At 39.1% G+C, this 19,150-nt stretch overlaps 1 long non-coding RNA gene across 1 annotated transcript in view; it reads left to right on the forward strand.

The window, feature by feature from the left end:
* Positions 1–2,836: 2,836 nt before the first annotated feature.
* Positions 2,837–19,150, forward strand: part of LOC129047502 (uncharacterized) — a 56,284-nt gene continuing 39,970 nt past the window's right edge. Inside the window, exon 1 of the long non-coding RNA XR_008509226.2 lies at positions 2,837–2,900. This is a non-coding gene — a long non-coding RNA (uncharacterized LOC129047502). The remainder of the gene's footprint in view (positions 2,901–19,150) is intronic.

Below are 19,150 nucleotides of genomic sequence, written 5' to 3' on the forward strand. Positions count from 1 at the left end.
ATTAGCAGTCACTCATGTCAGCAGTCCCCGAAGAAAAGATAGCTGGCTGGGGATAAAGCGTCTGAAACTTTGCTGGTCTGATTTTATCTTTCTGTTTCAGTACATGTGTCACTGACAACTTGCTTAGGTAAAAGTGCCCATTGTTCCTTCATTTGTTCAACAACCATTTACTGAGTGCAGAATCCTCATTCACTTAGTGAATACTTAGTAATTGTTGAATACCTGGGTGCTAGGGCAGGAGCAGCCAAATGAGAAAAAGGACTCTGTCCACATGGAGCCTACCTGCTGGTGGACGATACACAATAAACATAGTGAACAAGGTAAGACTTTCCGCCCTCTGCACCTGTAAGGCCATTGAGGACTGACCTGGGCTAGGAATGGGTAGGAAGAGCTGCTTCAGAGGGGTGTCTAGATGTACCCCAGAGGATGCCAGCCACGTGAAGACCTAGAGAAAGGAAGTGTCTCAGAGAGGTTGGGTAACAGAGGGTCAGCGTGGCAATAGCGGAGTGAGTGAGGGGTGTGGGATGTGTGGCAGATGCACTTAGGCAGGGTCTTCAGAACATGGTGAAGAACTCAAAATTTTTTCTTCTAACAAAGGGAACCCATTTTAGGGTCTCATGTGCATGTTTCAAGGATCACCCCAGCAGTGGTCATACTTGTGTGTTTGTAATCCAAATTTCTTACGTCGTGCTTGGCACATTTATAGTAGGCACTGGGTTCTGGTTCAGAACTGAAGTGGATGAATTCATGGAGAATGTACTAAACCCGGAAGTGTGCCAGACTCTGCACCCGAAAGTTCTCTGCAGCTTCTCAGACTTTAAGAGTGTTTTGCAAACATACTGAATGCTTTGCCTGGATCTTCCCATGAAGATCCAGGCAGAATTTAGTAATAGAAATTTGTAAAATGTATTATTAAATTCTTTTGCAACTGTCTTGATTTCTTCACAAACATAGTCATCTGTTTATCAAATTGGCATTTTAAATAATATTTGACACATAACTCGCTGACTCCACAGCTCCAGATTAGTCACACGGTAGTCTTTTGATAATAGCCAACATGTGACAACAGGGATTTTTTGCACGAGGCAGGGAGCATTCTGGTTTCCTTTTCATTTTTCCAATATGTCATATTTCTCACTTCCACTTTTCTTAGAGGGGAGGGTTGTCTTTTTGCTTCAAACTATTATAGGCTTTTGCTGAGAGACAAGAGGCTATGATCCCCACTCAGTAGAAGAAGTGTTTAATTCTATCATACAAATTGTTGCTGCTCTAAATTCTCTCCGTCCCTGCCTCTTAAGTCATTTACGGTATTTGTTTGGGTAGCTATATTGGATTTCTTCCGTTTTTCCAGGGGAAATACAGCAACTTTGGAGAGACGTGAACATGGGAATATATGAATTGATTGCTTGAGAAGTGTTAGTGTTAGTTCTGGAATGGAGTCCTGTGTCATTAGGTACTTTTGTTGAAAGGAAATGTAAAATTTTCCATAGTCAGAGCTTTCCAGATTTTAATTGGCTGCTTGCCCTCGTGTCAGACTTTCTTTTCTAAAATAAATGTTTTGGATGGCTCTTATCTTTACAACCAGGCACACAGCTTCATTTCCTCCTGACTAGGAAAGTTAACTCTTCAGCTACATGGTGGTACACATGTTGTCCCTGCTCAGCAGCCCTTGAACACTCATTAAATCCCACATTAGAGTTGCAAGGAGACAATAACATTTATTAGGTGCCTCATTTTTTTTTTTTTTTTTCTGAGATCGGATCTCACTCTGTTGCCCAGGCTATAGTGCGGTGGTACCATCAGGGCTCACTACAGCCTCAACCTCCCAGGCCCAAGTGGTCCTCCTGCCTCAGCCTCCTGAGTAGGTGGGACCACAGGCACACTCAGATATTTTAAAAATTTTTTGTAAAGACTATGTTGCACGGGCTGCCATTGTTTATCCATTGATTTTTTATTTTATTTACTTATTTTTCTTTTGTCTTTTTTGTTGCCTAGTTTCCCTCCTGTTCTTTGCTTCTTAATTTTGGTTGGTCAAAATCTTTCTTTTAACATTTTGGTTCCTCTTCAACCTTAGGAATTCTTCTGTTTCTATTCTTTCTTGCCTTTTCCTTGCTTCATTTCAGGACTCCTTTCCAATGAACTTGCCATTTTTTTCCTGCAAAGATTGTAGTTTAAAAGAAAGCCCACTTGCCTGAAACTTTATGTAGCTAAGCAGCTATTTCAAATTCTTTCTGAGGTTGAGGGGAATAAATGATAAAATCATGCAGTGAGGCAGTGTGTTAGTTCTCTAAAGACAAGAGTTCAGAGTTCTGAGTTCTCTAAAGACAAGAACCAGTATATGAAGAGGTTTATTATAAGAAACTGGCTCACATGATCACAGAGGGTGGCAAGTCCAAAATCTGCTGAGTAGATGTCCTAGTTTGAGTCTGAAAGCTGGAAGCTGCTGTAGAACCCAGAAGAGCTGATGTCCCAGTGCAAAGGCATCAGGCAGGAGAGTTCAGTCTTACCAGGGACAGTCTTTTATTCTATTCAGCCCTTCAACTGATTGGGTGAGGCCCACCCACATTATGTCTGATTTACTCAAGACAACTACTAATTTAAATGTTAATTTCATGTAAAACACTGATATGGCTGGGCTGTGACCCCACCCAAATCTCATCTTGAATTGTAGCTTCCATAATTCCTTCGTGCTGTGGGAGGGACTCAGTGGGAGATAATTGAATCATGGAGGTGGTTTCCACCATGCTGTTCTCATGATAGTGAACAAGTCTCACAAGGTCTGACGGCTTTATAAGGGAAAACCCCTTTCACTTGGCTCTCATTCTTCTTGTCTGCTGCCATATGAGATGTACCTTTCACCTTCCACCATGATTGTGAGGCCTCTCCAGCCACATGGAACTGTGAGTTCATTAAATCTCTTTCTTTTGTAAATTGCTTAGTCTTGGGTATGTCTTTATCAGCAGCCTGAAAATGGACTAACACACCCTCACAAAAACACCCAGAATAATGTTTGACTGACCATCTGGGCACCTTGAGGCCCTGTCAACTTGATGCATAAAATGAACATCTCAGGCAGCTCTTGCTTTCTCAGTTAAAACAGGCCCCGATCCTGGCCTTGGGGTTATTTGTTGTTTGATATATACAGAAATTAAACCCAAATTTTTTAAAAAAAGGACTGAAATCTCAATTCCTAACCATGGCATTATTTTTACATGTATACCACTCTGATGCCTGTTTACCACATTTTGTATGCATTCTTTTTACTGGTCTCTGGTCATCTGTCTCCCATTCTTCACAAGAATTGTTCCAAATCTTCTCCCCTTTTCACAGGATCCCTTCCCAAAACTCCAGCTCTTTTGTGCTTTGCTTAAGATCTGGCCTCTTCCCAGATAGGAGAGGTTGTTTACCTTGCTAAGGTCACACAGCTACTGTATGGTAAGACTAGGATTTAATTTGAAGCAGTTGGTCTTGGTAGTCATGGGAGCCCGCTGGGTGCTGGGTGCTAGGCACTGTGCCACATGCTAAATGCCCCAGACTTCCCCATGCTGGGTCCTCCTCATGCTGGGAGGGTGTGTCTTCTTCCAGCCAGCATGCCCTGCCCCTTCTGCATGCCACACTCTGCTCTGATCTTCCACCCAGCAACCGTCCCTCTGCACACAGGCCTTTGGCGCTTTGTTTGCTCCTATAATTTTCTTCTCTCTTCTGTTTAATTCTCTCCTTTTTATTTGCATTATATAAACACAGTTCTGTTTCTTTCATTAAGAAAACACCTCTCACAGGCACAGTGGCTCACATCTATAATCTTAGCACTTTGGGAGGCTGAGGTGGGAGGATTGCTTGAGCCCAGGAGTTCAAGACCAGTCTGAGTAACATAGTGAGACCCCATCTCTATTTTAAAAAAAAATTAGCCAGGCGTAGTGGTGCACACCTGTAGTCTCAGCTACTGAAGAGGCTGAGACAGGAGGATGGTTTGAGCCCAGGAGGTTGAGGCTGCAGTGAGCCAGGATCACACCACTGCACTCCAGCCTGGGCAACAGAACCAGACCCTGTCTCAAAAAAAAAAAAAAAAAAAAAAGCCCTTTTCTTTGACCCCTATGTCCCTCTCATTTGAGGAACTATCTATCTTTTCATTTTCCTCCACATTCTTTATTCTTTTTAACCTCCAAAGAGGCCCTCCACCTGTATTACGTGCCTTGCCCCATTAATAATGTACCAGTGCTATGTATGCTTGATTGTACATAAATGTTTTATTGTGCATTAAGGTCCTCCCCATGCATATGCGCACGTACATTGCACTAATTACAGTGCACAGCATGTTATATTGCAAGATTACATAAAATAGATTTGACACTTGGATATTGTCCAGTACATTAATTCCTTTATTTTACATAGGACATAATATCATTGATTGTGCATGGCACATTAAGTCACATCAATCCTTAACAACATGCTTATCACTTCCAATAGGATTTCTTTGCCACCAAGCTTTGAGAAACCAGCAACCTACTCGGGAAATGTCCTTGCTTTGGGCCCATAAAAACTGGGGGCTTCTAGACTTGAAACTGTACCTGGCATCTGGTTCTTATTTCAGGGCCATGGATTTGAAACCACTCATTTGTTCCCCCTAAATAAGACATCTCAGTGACTAATGACTAACTAGCACAAGATCACATGGAACTGTGGTGTCATGCATTTGGTATTTTTTAATTTTGGGGGGTGCTGTGATCCAACATGGCTGTCAATGCCTTGACACAATCAACTAGATCGTAGCTGCGCTTAAATAGTATATTCTTTACTCACATAAAATCATTTGGTGCTAATTGATTCATGCTCAATGGACATAATAAAAACAAGATACAGACACAGACACATACAAGCAGTTCTTCCTGCCATGTATGATTAACTTTGTAAACCCCTCTACCCTCCTTAAGCTCTTATAGTATCTGAATAAGTCTTTTATTCTTGCCAACCCTGCCCAAATAAGAAACCTTGTATCTATTGACTGCTAGATAAGGCTCCTATGTATACTCACATGCTATTAAATTTAGTTATAAGTTCATCTAGCATTAACCCAACTCCTAATTAAAGCATTTTTCAAAAATCCAAACATCAATTAAAAGTTAGGCTTTCTAGGCTGAAAGTTTTTTTCTTACTAAGATTACCAAAAGAGCCCCCAATACTAACATAGCACATAATTTAGCAGTTTTTCCCCAAGAGAGAATTTGGTAGATATAAGTTGATGTAGCTCAGTCCACTAAAGAAAGGCACTGAAAATGCCTAGATGAGTTCATGTAACTCCATAAACACACAGGTTTGGTTCTGGCCCTTCTGTTAAGTCTTAGTGAGATTACATGTGCAAGTATCTGCATTGCATGTGTAATCAGCAGAAGAGCAAGAGGAGCAGGCATTAAGCACACTAATTGGTAGCACCTAACATCTTGCTCAGCCACACTCCTACAGGAAATAGCAATAATAAAAAGCAATAAATGAAAAGTTTGACTGAACTATGCTAATTTTCCTTAGGGTCAGTAAATTTTGTGTCAAGCCGCCACAGTCATAAACCCAAATTAATAAAATCTGAAAAGCATGTTTGTGTTTAGGATAATACAAATAAACTACAAAAATGACTTTAATATGATCTGAATACACAATAGCTAAGACCTAAACTGGTATTAGATACCCCATTATGTTTAGCCATAAACTTAAAGTTATTCAGTAGAGTACCATCAGCAACAGCTTAAAACTCAAAGGACTTGGTGGTATAGTGTTTCCATCCCCCGTAGAGGAGCCTGGTTCATAATTAATAAGCAATGGTAAACCTCACTATTTCTTGTCAATTCAGCCTGTATACTACCATCTTTAGCAAACCCTTAAAAGGTCATAAAGTAAGCACAAGTACTTACATGGAAACATTAGGTCAACATGTAGCTTATGAGATGGAAAGAAATGACTTACATTGTCTGATTAAAGTACACCCAACCCATGATAAGGCTTATGAAACTACAGGCCAAAGGAGGATTTAGTAGTAAATTAAGAATTGAGAGCTTAACTGAATAAGGTTGTGAAGCACACATAGACCACCCATTACCTTCCTCAAATGCTTCAACAAACCCAAGTTTATAATTAACACAGACCCATCTATAAGAGGAGATGTCAGAACAAAGAATACTGGAAGGTGTGCTTGGACAAACCAAAGTGTAGTTTAACTCAAGGCACCTGGCTTATGCCTGGAAGATTTCATATTAATCTGACCACTTTGAACTAAAACTAACAAAATTTAACAACTACATACACATTTTAACCAAAACATTATTTACAACAGGGAGGATAGGAGATAGAAATTTATTTAGATGCTATAGAAAAAGTACTGTAAGGGAAAGATGAAAGAATAAACTGAAAAAAAAAAACAAAAACAAAACAAAGCTTACCCCTTATGCCTTTTGCATAATTAATTAACTAGAACAATTCTACAAAGAAAACTTTAGCTAAAAACCCCAAAACCAGATGAGCTACTCATGGACAGTTACAAGAACAAACTTGTCCATGTGGTGAACTTGTGAGAATATCCTTGAGTAGAGGTAAAATGCCAATTGAGCTGGGTGAGTGCTGAATTTCAATTCAACCTTAAATTTACCTAAAGAAATATTTAACTTTAATGTAAATTTAAGTGTTAAAGAGGGACAACACTTTAGAAACAGGAAACAAACTTTTATAGAATGTAAACTATTACATTCTTATAATTGGCTTAAAAGCAGCCACCAATTAAGAAAGGGTTCAAGCTCAACAATCAATATCTTAATTCCAACTATTTATATAAACTGCTAATATTTTACTGGACTAACCTATGTATAAATAGAGGCGATTCTGTTAATATAAGTAACAAGAAAAAATTTATCCTTGCATAAGCTTATATTAGATACAATAGCATTCCTAATGTTAGCTGATAGTTACCAACTCAATAAATTAAACCAATCAATTGACTTTATCTAAACAAATATTGCAGGGTTCAGTGGCTCACACCTAAAATTCCAATGTTTTAGGAGTCCAAGGTGGGAGGATTGCTTGAGGCCAGGAGTTCCAGACCCCATCTTTACAAAAAATAAACCAATTAGCCAGGTGTGGTGGCATGTGCCTGTAGTCCTCACTACTTGGGAAACTGAGATGAGAGAATCCCTTGGGCCCAGAGTTGGAGGTTGCAGTGAGCCATGATCACACCACTTGCACTCCATTCTGGGTGACAGAGTGAGACCTTTTCTGTAAAAAACAAAAAAGACCAATTGTTAATCCTACACAGGCATCCTCTACTGCACTACTTAAGGAAAGATTAAAGAAACTAAAAGGAGCTCAGCAAATACAAACCCTGCCTATTTACCAAAAACATTACCTCTCATATAACTAGTATCAGACTAGTATGTCACCTGCCTTGTGACACATGTTTAACAGCTGCAGTATTGTGACCAGTGCAAAGGTAGCATAATCATTTGTTCCCTAAATAGGGACTTGTATGAATGACCACCAGAGGGTTCAAGTGTCTCTTACTTCCAATTTGTGAAATTGACCTTCCTGCCCCTGCGGAAAGGCAGGGTTATTAAAATAAAACAAGAAGACCCTATGGGAAGTAAATGAATTAGTCTACATAACACAACCTTAACCTAACTATTCAAAGGAATAACACCTCATCTACCAGACTAAAAATTTTGGTTGAGGTGACTTCAGAGTACAACACAACATCCAAATGATTAAAATCTAGACTAGACCAGTCAAAGTAACATAATCGCTTATTAACCTAAGCAATTTAATCAATGGAACAAATTACCCTACGGATAACAACACAACCCTATTTTAGAGTTCATTATCAACAACAGAGTTTGCAACCTCGATGCTGGATCGGGACATTCCAAAGGTGTAACTACTATTAATGAATGGTTCGTTTGTTCAATAATTAAAGTCCTATGTGGTCTGAGTTCAGACCTGAGCAATCCAGATCTATTTCTACCTATTCAGTATTTCTCTTAGTACAAAAGAATAAGAGAAATAGAGCCCATTTCAAAAAACTTCCTCAATTTTAATAGATTATATATAATCTCAACCTAATATACTATTAAATGTCCTGCCGAGAACAAGGGCTTATTAAGATGGCAGAGCCCAGTTATTGCATAAAACATAAAACTTTACAATCAGCTCAACTCCTTCTTAACAGCATGTTTATAGTCAATCTTCTACTTATTAGCCCCCGCTCCTTGCAATAGCATTGCTAACAGCTGAATAAAAAGTATTAGATTATATACAGTTTCATAAAGGACCTAATATTGTAGGCCTCTATGGCCCACTTCACTTCTTCACTAATGCCATAAAACTATTCACTAAAGAACCGTTATGACCACCAACATCTTCTATACTATCATATGCCATTGCACCCACCCTGGCCCTGGCCCTTGCACTTACTATGTGAATTCTACTAATCTTACTGTACCCACTAATTAACATGAATATAGGAACACTATTCATTTTAACCACATGAAGCCTACCCATGTATTCCATCCTTCAATCAGGATGAACATCAGTTTTAAAATGTGCATTAATTGGTGCACTATGAGCAGTAGCACAAACAACTTTATATGAAGTTATCCCAGCCATCATTATTAGTTCTCTCAATAAGCAAATCATTTACATTACCAACTTTGATACCTGAGAATACATATGACTATTTTTTTCGTCATGATCCTAAGCCATAATATGACTTATTTCAATAGTAGCAAAAACTAATGGAGCCTCATTCAGCTTGACGCAAGGTGTTGGAACTTGTGTCAGCCTTTAACATTCAATATGCTGCAGGCCAATTTGTCCTATTTTTTTTTATATAGCAGAGTACACCAACGTCATTATAATAAATGCCCTAACCATTATCCATCGCCTAGAATAACTCCATGATATTCACATACCAGAAATTTATATACTCAACTTCATCGTGAACACCCTTTTCCTATCTTACAGTTCTTGACTTTGAGCATTATACCCATGATTCCAGTATGATGAACTCATGTACCTTCTATGAAAAAATTTCTAACCATTCAAATTAGCCTTATGCATATGACACATCTCAGTACCTATTTTACTACTGCATATTCCACCACACACATAAGAAATTTGTATGATAAAATAGTTACTTTAAGGGAGTAAATGATAGAGATTTAAGTCCTCTTATTTCCAGAATGTTACGAATTGAACTTACTCTAAAGAATTCAAAAATCAGCCGGGCATGGTGGCTCCCACTTGCAATCTCAGCACTTTGGGAGGCCAAGGCGGGTGGATCATCTGAAGTCAGGAGTTCGAGACCAGCCTGGCCAACATGGTAAAACCCCGTCTCTACCAACAATACAAAAATTAGCTGGGTGTGGTGACACATGCCTATAATCCCAGCTACTCTGGAGGCTAAGATAGGAGAATCGCTTGAACCTGGGAGGCAAAAGTTGCAGTGGGCCGAGATCTGGCCACTGTACTCCAGCCTGGGAGACAGAGTGAGACTCCATCTCAAAAAAAAAACAAATTTCAAAAATCTCTGTGCTGCCTAATATACCATATTCTATAGTAAGGTCAGCTAAATAAGCTACCAGGCCCATATCCCCAAAAACATTGGTTTATATTCTTTCCATACTAATTAATTCCCTATTTTTTCTACCATTCTATTTACTGTCTTCATAGGAAAACAATCACAATATTTAGCTCACATTGAATAATAATCTAAATGGGATTAGAAATAAATATATTAGCCATGATTCCCATTTTAATGAAAAAAGCAAATCCATGATCCACAGAAGCAGCTACCAAATATTTCTTAACACAAGCAACCATATCTATACCCCTAATGATAGACAGTATCATTAACATATTGTATTCTGGGCAATTAACAGTCATAAAAATTCCAAACCAAACAGCATCCCTGGTAGTTACCATAGCACTAATGATAAAACTTGGACTCTCCTCATTCCGTTTCTGAGTCCCAGAAGTAACACAAAGAATTTCACTAATATCGAGCATAATCCTATTAACATGACAAAAACTGGGACCAAGTTCAATTATATTTTCAGTATCATCATCAATTAATCCATCAATTAATCTAAATATAATACAAATAATTGCCTTATTATCTATTCTAATAAGACGATGAGGAGAATTTAATCAAACGCAACTATGAAAACTCTTAGCCTATTCATCAATTGCACATATAGGCTGAATAATAACTATCCTTATTTATAATCCCCCACAATAATCATAAACCTTCTAAGTTATATCATTCCAATGATTACCATATTCATAATATTTAGTTAAAACATAAATACCACAACACTATCACTACTGCACACAAGAAATAAACTACCAATAATAACTTCTATAACCCTTATAACTATTATTCTTAGGAGGCCTACCCCTACTTACAGGATTTCTACCCAAGTAAATTAACATTCAAGAATGTTATTATGCCAACATTCATAATTATTTTCTTTTTTCCTTGTCCCCCATTCGTAACTATTATAGTGTTTCTCAACTTATATTTTTATGTATGACTATTCTTTATTATTAACTATATTTCCAACAACCAATAACAAAAACAAAATGACAATTGAAAAATATAAACTGGCTTGGGTAACATAGTGAGACTTCATCTCTACTAAAAATTAAAAAAAAAAAAGTAGCTGGGCATGGTGGCATGCACCTGTAATCCTGGCTACAAGGAGGCTGAGGCGGGAGGACCACTTGATCCTGGGAGATCAAGGCTGCAGCGAGCCGTGATCATGCCACTGCACTCCAGCCTGGGTGACAGAGGGAGACCCTGTCTCAATAAAAAAATTAAAATATATATGTATAAAACAAACATTCTTTCTCCCATCACTTGTTATACTATCAACTCTATTCCTCCCACTTTCACCAATATTCTCAACATCAAACTAGCAATTTAGGTTCGACAGACTAAGAGCCTTCAAAGCTCTAAACAAGTACCCTATACTTAATTCTTGAAACTAAGAATTCCAAGACTCTTACATCAATTGAATGAAAAAAAAACTTGAATTAAGTGAAATCCTTATTAGATTGGTGAGATCCAACGTCACAAAAACTTAGTTAACAGCTAAAACATTCTAATCAGCTGGCTTCCGTCTACTTCTTCTGCTGTCGAGGGAAAAAAAGCAGAAGAAGCCCGGGCAGAATTGAAGCTGCTCCTTTGAATTGCCAATTCAGTGTGAACATTCACCTCAAGACTGGGTCGAAAGAGGGTTCAACCTCTGTCTTTAAATTTACAATCCAATGCTTACTCAGCTACTTTATCCTCTACCTGTGCTCGTTAACCCTTCATCAGTCTCAACAAACAAAACAAGACAGTGACACCATAATTTTCTATGTGGTGTTTGAGCCAGAATAGTAGGGACTGCCCTAAATCTTGTAATCTGAGCAGAATTAGGTCAACCAGGAGTCCTATTAAGTGACAATCAAATTTATTTATTTATTTATTTATTTATTTATTTATTAGTTTATTTATTTATTTATAGACAGAGCCTCGCTCTGTTGCCCAGGCTGGAGTGCAGTGGTGCGATCTCAGCTCACTGCAACCTCCGCCCCCTGGGCTCAAGCGATTCTCCTGCCTCAGCCTTCTGAGTAGGTGGGACTACAGGTGTGCGCCACCACCACATCTGGCTAATTTTTGTGGTTTTAGTTGAGACAGGGTTTTGCCATGTTGGGTAGGCTGGTCCTGAACTCCTGACCTCAGATGATCCACCCGCCTCGGCCTCACAAAGTGCTGGGATTATAGGTGTGAGCCACTGTGCCTGGCCAAGTGACAATCAAATTCATAATGTCATCAGCACTGTATCTTTATGGCATACCTATTCCAATTAGGCTTTCAATATGCAATATCACCTATGATAGAAGAACTTCTACACTTCCATGATTACACTTTAATCAGTTATTGTGTCCACAATAATCGTTTTAATAGTTATGCCTATTTTAGTGAGAGGACTTGGCAACTGATTAGTCCCCTTATTAATCAGAGACCCTGATTTAGCATCTCCCTGAATAAACAACATATGATTCTGACTTCTCCCACCATGATTTCTACTCCTGCTTGCTTCCTCGACAGTGGAAACCAGCACTGGCACGGGATTAGCCACCTTTATGCAGAAATCTTGAGCACGTGGGAGGCTCTGTAGATTTTGCCATTTTCTCATTACACCTGGCAGGTGTCTCATCAACCTTAGAAGCTATTAATTTATTACAATTATTAACATGAAACCACCAGCTGTGTCCCAATCTCAGACACCACTATTTGTCTGATAAGTGCTAATCACAGCTGTATTATCATTTCTCTCCCACTCTGTTCTAGCAGCCATATTCTTAAAAGACTGAAACCCTAATATCACTTTTTAAAAAATCTAGCTGCAAGAGGAGATCTAATTTTATATCAACATTTATTCTTGTTTTTTTGCCACCTAGAAGTGTATATTCTTATCTACCTTGGCTTTGAAATAATCTCACATATTATAACCTATAATCCTGGGGAAAAAGAACCATTTGGTTATATAGGAATGGTGTGAGCCGTGATATTAATTGGTTTTCTAGGCTTTATCATACGGGCTCATCGTATATTTACAATAGGGATAGACATTGACACTCAAGCGTATTTTATGCCAGCCACTATAATCACTGCTATTCCCATAGGAGTTAGGGTTCAGCCAACTGGCAACACCGTGCAGAGGTAACATTAAATGATCTCCAGCTATATTATGAGCTTTAGGCTTTATTTTCTTATTTACAGTTGGAGGCCTCATAGAAATGGAATCAGCTGACTCATTGCTCGACATTGTTCTTCACAAAACATATTATGTGGCAGCACATTTCCACTATGTTCTATCAATAGGAGCAGCCTTTGCCATTATAGGAGGATTCGTTCACTGATTCCCACTATTTTCAGGTTACACACTCAATTCAACCCAAGCCAAAATTTATTTTACAATTTTATTTGTAGGTGTTAATTTAGCTTGCTTTCCACAATACCTCCTTAATTTGGAAATCATCATTCTCAGTAAACTATCGCAAGAACAAAAAACCAAACACCGCATATTCTCACTCATAGGTGGGAATTGAACAATGAGAACACATGGACACAGGAAGGGGAACATCACACTTCGGGGACTGTTGTGGGGTGGGGGGAGGGGGGAGCGATAGCACTGGGAGATATACCTAATGCTAGATGACGAGTTGGTGGGTGCAGCGCACCAGCATGGCACATGTATACATATGTAACTTACCTGCACATTGCACACATGTACCATAAAACCTAAAGTATAATAATAATAATAATAAAAGAAAAAAAAAAAAGAATTCTCTGAGTTACTCCAATTAACCTGATGCATATAAAACATGCAATTCCATCTCATCGATAGACTTATATATTTCATCAATGGCAGTAATATTAATAATCTTCACAATCTGAGAGACTTTCATGGTAGTGGAAAGAAGCCAAGAACTGCCAAGAAAGTACCGAGAATTCTCAGTAGTGGAACTATCAACTACAACTTGAATGGCCTCCTGGCTGCCCAGTAGCATATCAGACATTTGAAGAGCCTGCTTATGCAAGAGCTTAAAATAAGAAACAAAGAGGCCTGGCACAGTGGCTCACGCCTGTAATCTCAGCACTTTGGGAGGCCGAGGTGGGCGGATCACCTGAGGTCAAGAGCTTGAGACCAGCCTGGCTAACATGGTGAAACCCCGTTTCTACTAAAAATACAAAAAATTAGCCAGGAATGGTGGTGCACGCCTGTAATCCCAGCTACTCTGGAGGCTGAGGCAGGAGAATCGCTTGAATCCAGGAGGCAGAGGTTGCAGTGAGTGGAGATGGCGCCATTGCACTCCAGCTTGGGCAACAAAAGTAAAACTCAAAAAAAAAAAAACCAGAAAATAAAAGAAAAAGGAAGGAAGGAAGGAAGGAAGGAAGGAAGGAAACGTACTTCTTAACTGGTTTCAAGCCGATTTCATCACAATTATGACTTTTTCAACAAGCAAGACATTAGGAAAAATAATTACATAGCTTTGGCAAAGTTAATTTATAGGTTAAAATTCTTTATATCTTTATGGCATACCCATTCCAATTAGGCTTTCAAGATACAACATCACCTGTGATAGAACTTCTACACTTCCATGATTACACTTTAATCATCATTTTCTTAATTAGTTCTTCAGTCCTTTATACCATTTCATTAATAGTAACAACTAAACTAGCCCACATGAGTACTGTAGATACTCAAGAAGTAAAAACTACATGAACTACCCTACTGATATTATTTTAATCCTAACTGCTTTACCACCTTTACAAATCCTATATAGGCATACCTCAGGATTATTATGGGTGTGGTTCCAGACCACTGCAATAAAGTGAGTCACACGAATTTTTTGGTTCCCCAGCACATATAAAGTTATGTTTATATAGTCTTTTAAGTCTGCGATAGCATTATGTCTTTAAAAAGTACACACCTTAATTTAAAAATGCTTTATTGCTAAAAAATACTAACAATCATCTGAGCCTTCAGTGAGTCATAATCTTTTTGCTGGTGGAGGGTCTTGGCTCAGTGTTGAAGTGTTGGTGGCTACTGATCAATCAGGATGGTAGTTGCTGAAGGCTGGGGTGGCTGTGGCAGTTTATTAAAATAACAGAAAGATGAGGTTGGCCACATTGACTCTTTCCTTCACAAAAGATTTCTGTAGCATGTGATGCCATTTGATAGCATTGTATCCATAGTAGACATTCTTTCAAAATTGGAGTCAAATCCTGCCGCTGTTTTATCAACTAAGTTATATAATATTCTAAATCCTTTGTTGTCATTTCAACATTGTTCACAGCATCTTCACCAGGAGTAGATTCCATCATAAGAAACACTTTCTCTACTCAACCATAAGAAGCAACTCCTCATCCATTCAATTTTGGTCATGAGATTGCAGCAATTCAGTCACATCTTCAGGCTTTACTTCTATCTAATGCTAGTTCTCTTGCAATTTCTACTACATCTTTAGTTAGGAAGTCTTGAACCCCTCAAAGTCACCCATGAGGGTTAGAATCAATTTCTTTCGAACTCCTGTTAATGTTGATATTCTTTTTTCTTTTTTGAGACGGGGTCTCACTCTGTCACCCATGCTGGAGTGCAGTGGTGTGATTTCAGCTCACTGCAACCTCCACCTCCCAGGCTCAAGCAGTCCTCCCACCTCAGCCCCACAAATAGCTGGGACTACAGGCTCACGCCATCATGCCCAGCTAATTTTTGTATTTTTTTTGTAAAGATGGGGTTTCACCATGTTGGCCAGGCTGGTCTTGAGCTCCTGGCTCAAGTGATCCCCCCACCTTGGCCTCCCAATGTGCTGGGATTACAGGCATGAGCCACCACACCCGGACTTGGTATTTTGAACTCCTTCCATAAATCATAAATGTTCTTAATGGCACCTAGCATGGTAAATCCTTTCCAGAAGGTTTTCAATTTACTTGGCCCAGATCCATCAGATGCATCACTCTCTATGGCAGCTGTAGTCTTACAAAATGTATTTCTTAAATAATAAGACTAGAAAGTTGAAATTACTCCTTGATCCATGGGCTGCAGAATGGATATTGTATTAGTAGGCACAAAAACAACATTTAATCTCCTTGTACATGCCCATCAGAGCTCTTGGGTGACCAGATGCATTGTCAATGAACAGTAATATTTTGAAAGGAGTCTTTTTTTTCTGAGCAGTAGGTCTCAACAGGGGGCTTAAAATATTTAGTAAACAATGGTGTAAACAGATGTGCTGTCATCCAATTTTTGTTTCATTTGTGGAGCACAGGCTCCACATATGTGGAGCATAGGCTCCACATATGTGGAGCATAATTCTTTTAATTATTTATTTATTTTTGAGACAAGGTCTCACTGTGTCACCCAGGCTGGGGTGCAGTGGTGTGATCAAAGCTCACTGCAACCTCAAACTCCTAGTCTCAAGGAAGCCTCCCTCCTCAGCCTCCTAAGTAGCTAGGACTACAGATGTGTGCCACCATGCCAAGCTAATTGTTTTTTTAAAAAATTTTTTGCAGAGATAGGGTCTTGTTATGTTGCCCAGGCTGGTCTTAAATACCTGGCCTCAAGTGATCCTCCTGCCTCAGCCTCCCAAAGTGCTGAGATTACAGGTATAAGCCACTGTGCCTAGCCTATATAATACATATATGTGTGTGTGTATATATATATGTGTGTGTGTGTGTATTTTTTTTTTGACATGTAGTCTTGCTATGTTGCTTAGGTTGGTCTTGCACTCTTGGGCTCAAGCAATCCTCCCACCTCAGCCTCTCAGGTAGTTGCAATTACAGTAGCTAGAATTACAGGCATGAACCACTGTGCCTGACTCTTTGATTTAGCATAGTTCTTAAGGACCCTGGGATTTTTGGAATAATAAATGAGCATTGACTTCATCTTAAAGTCACCAGCTGCACTAGCCCCTAACAAGTAGGTCAGCCTGTCCTCTGAAGCTTTGAAGCCAGGCATTGACTTCTTCTGTCTAGCTATGAAAGTTCTAGATGGCATCCTCTTCCAATAGAAGGCCATGTTGTCTACACTGAAAAATCTGTTGTTTAGTGTAGCCACCTTCATCAATGATCTTAGCTAGATTTTCTGGATAACTTGCTGCACTTGCTACTTCACCTTGCACTTTTACATTATGAAGATGGCTTCTTTCCTTATACCCCATGAACCAACCTTTGCTGGCTTCCAACTTTTCTTCTGCAGTTTCCTTACCTCTCTCAACTTCATAGAATTGAAGAGTTTCCTTACCTCTCTCAACTTCATAGAAAGCCTGGATCAGGCTTTGGCCTAAGGGAATGTTGTGGCTGGTTTGATCTTTATCCAGACCCCTCAAACTTTCTCCATATGAGCAATAAGACTCCCTGCCTTCCCTCCCACCCTCCCTCCCTCCCTCCTCCCTCCGTCTCTCCCTTCCTTCCTTCCCTCCTTCCTTCCTTCCCTCCCTCCTTCCTTCCCTCCTTCCTTCTTTTCTCCCTCCCTCCCCCACCCCCGCATTTCTCTTATGTCAAGTGAAGCAGTGGGAGTGGAGAAGGAACAAAGAATAACTGGTTTTAAGTAATTAGTTATAAGCATGAGCGTACTTAGATCAGCCTGGTTTCCTTTCTTATTATTCATGTATTCACCGGAGTAGCACCTTAAATTTTTTTAAAAACTTCTTTTGCATTCCCAACTTGGCTAACTGATGCAGGAGGCCTTGCGTTCAGCTTCAACATGCCTTCGTCACTAAGCTCAATCATTTCTAGCTTTTGATTTAAAGTGAGAGATGTGTAACTTTTCCTTTCCCTTGAACACTTGTAGGCTTATAAGTTAGTAACCCTTATTGTAGGGTTACTAACTGATGTAATTTTAATATTGTGCCTCAGGGAATAGGGAGGCCGGAGAAGGGGAAGAGGGATGGGGAAACAGCTGGTTGGTGGAGTAGTCAGAACATACAACATTGATGAATTAAGTTTGCCATCTTATAGGGTGCAGTTTGTGGCACCCCAAAACAATTACAACAACAACATCAAAGATCACTGATCACAGATCACCATGATAGATATAATTATATGAAAAAGTTTGAAATATTGTGAGAATTACCAAAATGTGATGCAGAGACGTGAAGTAAGCACGTGCTGTTGGAAAAATAGCACCAACGGACTTGATCAATGCAGGGTTTTCACAAACCCCCAATTTATTAAAATCACAATATTTGCACAGCACAATAAAATGAAGTACAATAAAATGGGGTATGTTTATACATAAGAGATCAAATTAATAACCTCCAACTGCAACAGCCATAGGCCACCAATGATGTTGAAGTTATTAACATATAGAGTGTAAAGAATTGAACTTTGATTCTTACATAATTCCTGCAACAGACCTAATGGTAATGAACTGGGGGAAATTCAGCAAGTCCTGTTCAGATTCATTTCTGTGTCCCCTTGTCTTCAGGGATGAGAATGTTCCTTTCCTCTGGGTATAGGGAGGGCATCTCTTGTGTGTCCTACTTCAGGGGGAGGTCAGAAAATCCTTCCTAGGTTTTATGGCCTGCTTCATGGGAGAAGGGTGGAGGAAGGCGAGAGTGACCTTCCCACTTCTGCTGTTTTCTCAAGTGCCAAGATGCCATAATTCGGGGTAGCATATCCTGATTCTCATCAGCTATTTATTAAAACATAGAGCAAAACTTCATCTTTCTAAATAGACCTATGTGTATATACATGTCTAGGAAAGGCCTGGAAAGCACTCTCTGCTGGGAAGAGACCCAGGGTGGGAGTGAAGAGTGGGCCACAAGGACTTCTGCTTGACCTGTATGGTGGGCATTTTTTATAGTGAGACTATATTTGAGTGTAGTATTATTTTCTTAATCAAAACTTTTTTCTTAAGTAAAGAAAGAAGGAATAAAATATCACAGAGCCTGCTGTTATAATATACTCTATAACATGGGAATTTGTTTTATTCTCCTTAGCACAATTCAATTATTATAACTGACTTAAAAATATCCTTTGTATTAATCCTCATTAATTTAAAATTACCATTTAATCCAGTGTTTTTTAAGCTGAAGACTAAGATTTATTAGGTGTTTGCGAAACCAGCGTATGGAGTTTCCATCAGTACTTTCTTTTTTTTTTTTTTCTTTTATTGTAATTATAATTATTATTATTATAATTATACTTTAGGTTTTATGGTACATGTGCCCAATGTGCAGGTAAGTTACATATGTATACATGTGCCATGCTGGTGCACTGCACCCACCAACTCGTCATCTAGCATTAGGTATATCTCCCAGTGTTATCCCTCCCCCCTCCCCCCAACCCACAACAGTCCCTGAAGTGTGATGTTCCCCTTCCTGTGTCCATTTGTTCTCATTGTTCAATTCCCACCTATGAGTGAGAATATGCGGTGTTTGGTTTTTTGTTCTTGCGATAGTTTACTGAGAATGATGATTTCCAATTTCATCCATGTCCCTACAAAGGACATGAACTCATCATTTCTTATGGCTGCATAGTATTCCATGGTGTAGATGTGCCACATTTTCTTAATCCAGTCTATCATTGTTGGACATTTGGGTTGGTTCCAAGTCTTTG

Source organism: Pongo abelii, chromosome 7 (assembly GCF_028885655.2).
Source record: "Pongo abelii isolate AG06213 chromosome 7, NHGRI_mPonAbe1-v2.0_pri, whole genome shotgun sequence".
Classification (NCBI taxonomy): Eukaryota; Metazoa; Chordata; class Mammalia; order Primates; family Hominidae; genus Pongo; species Pongo abelii.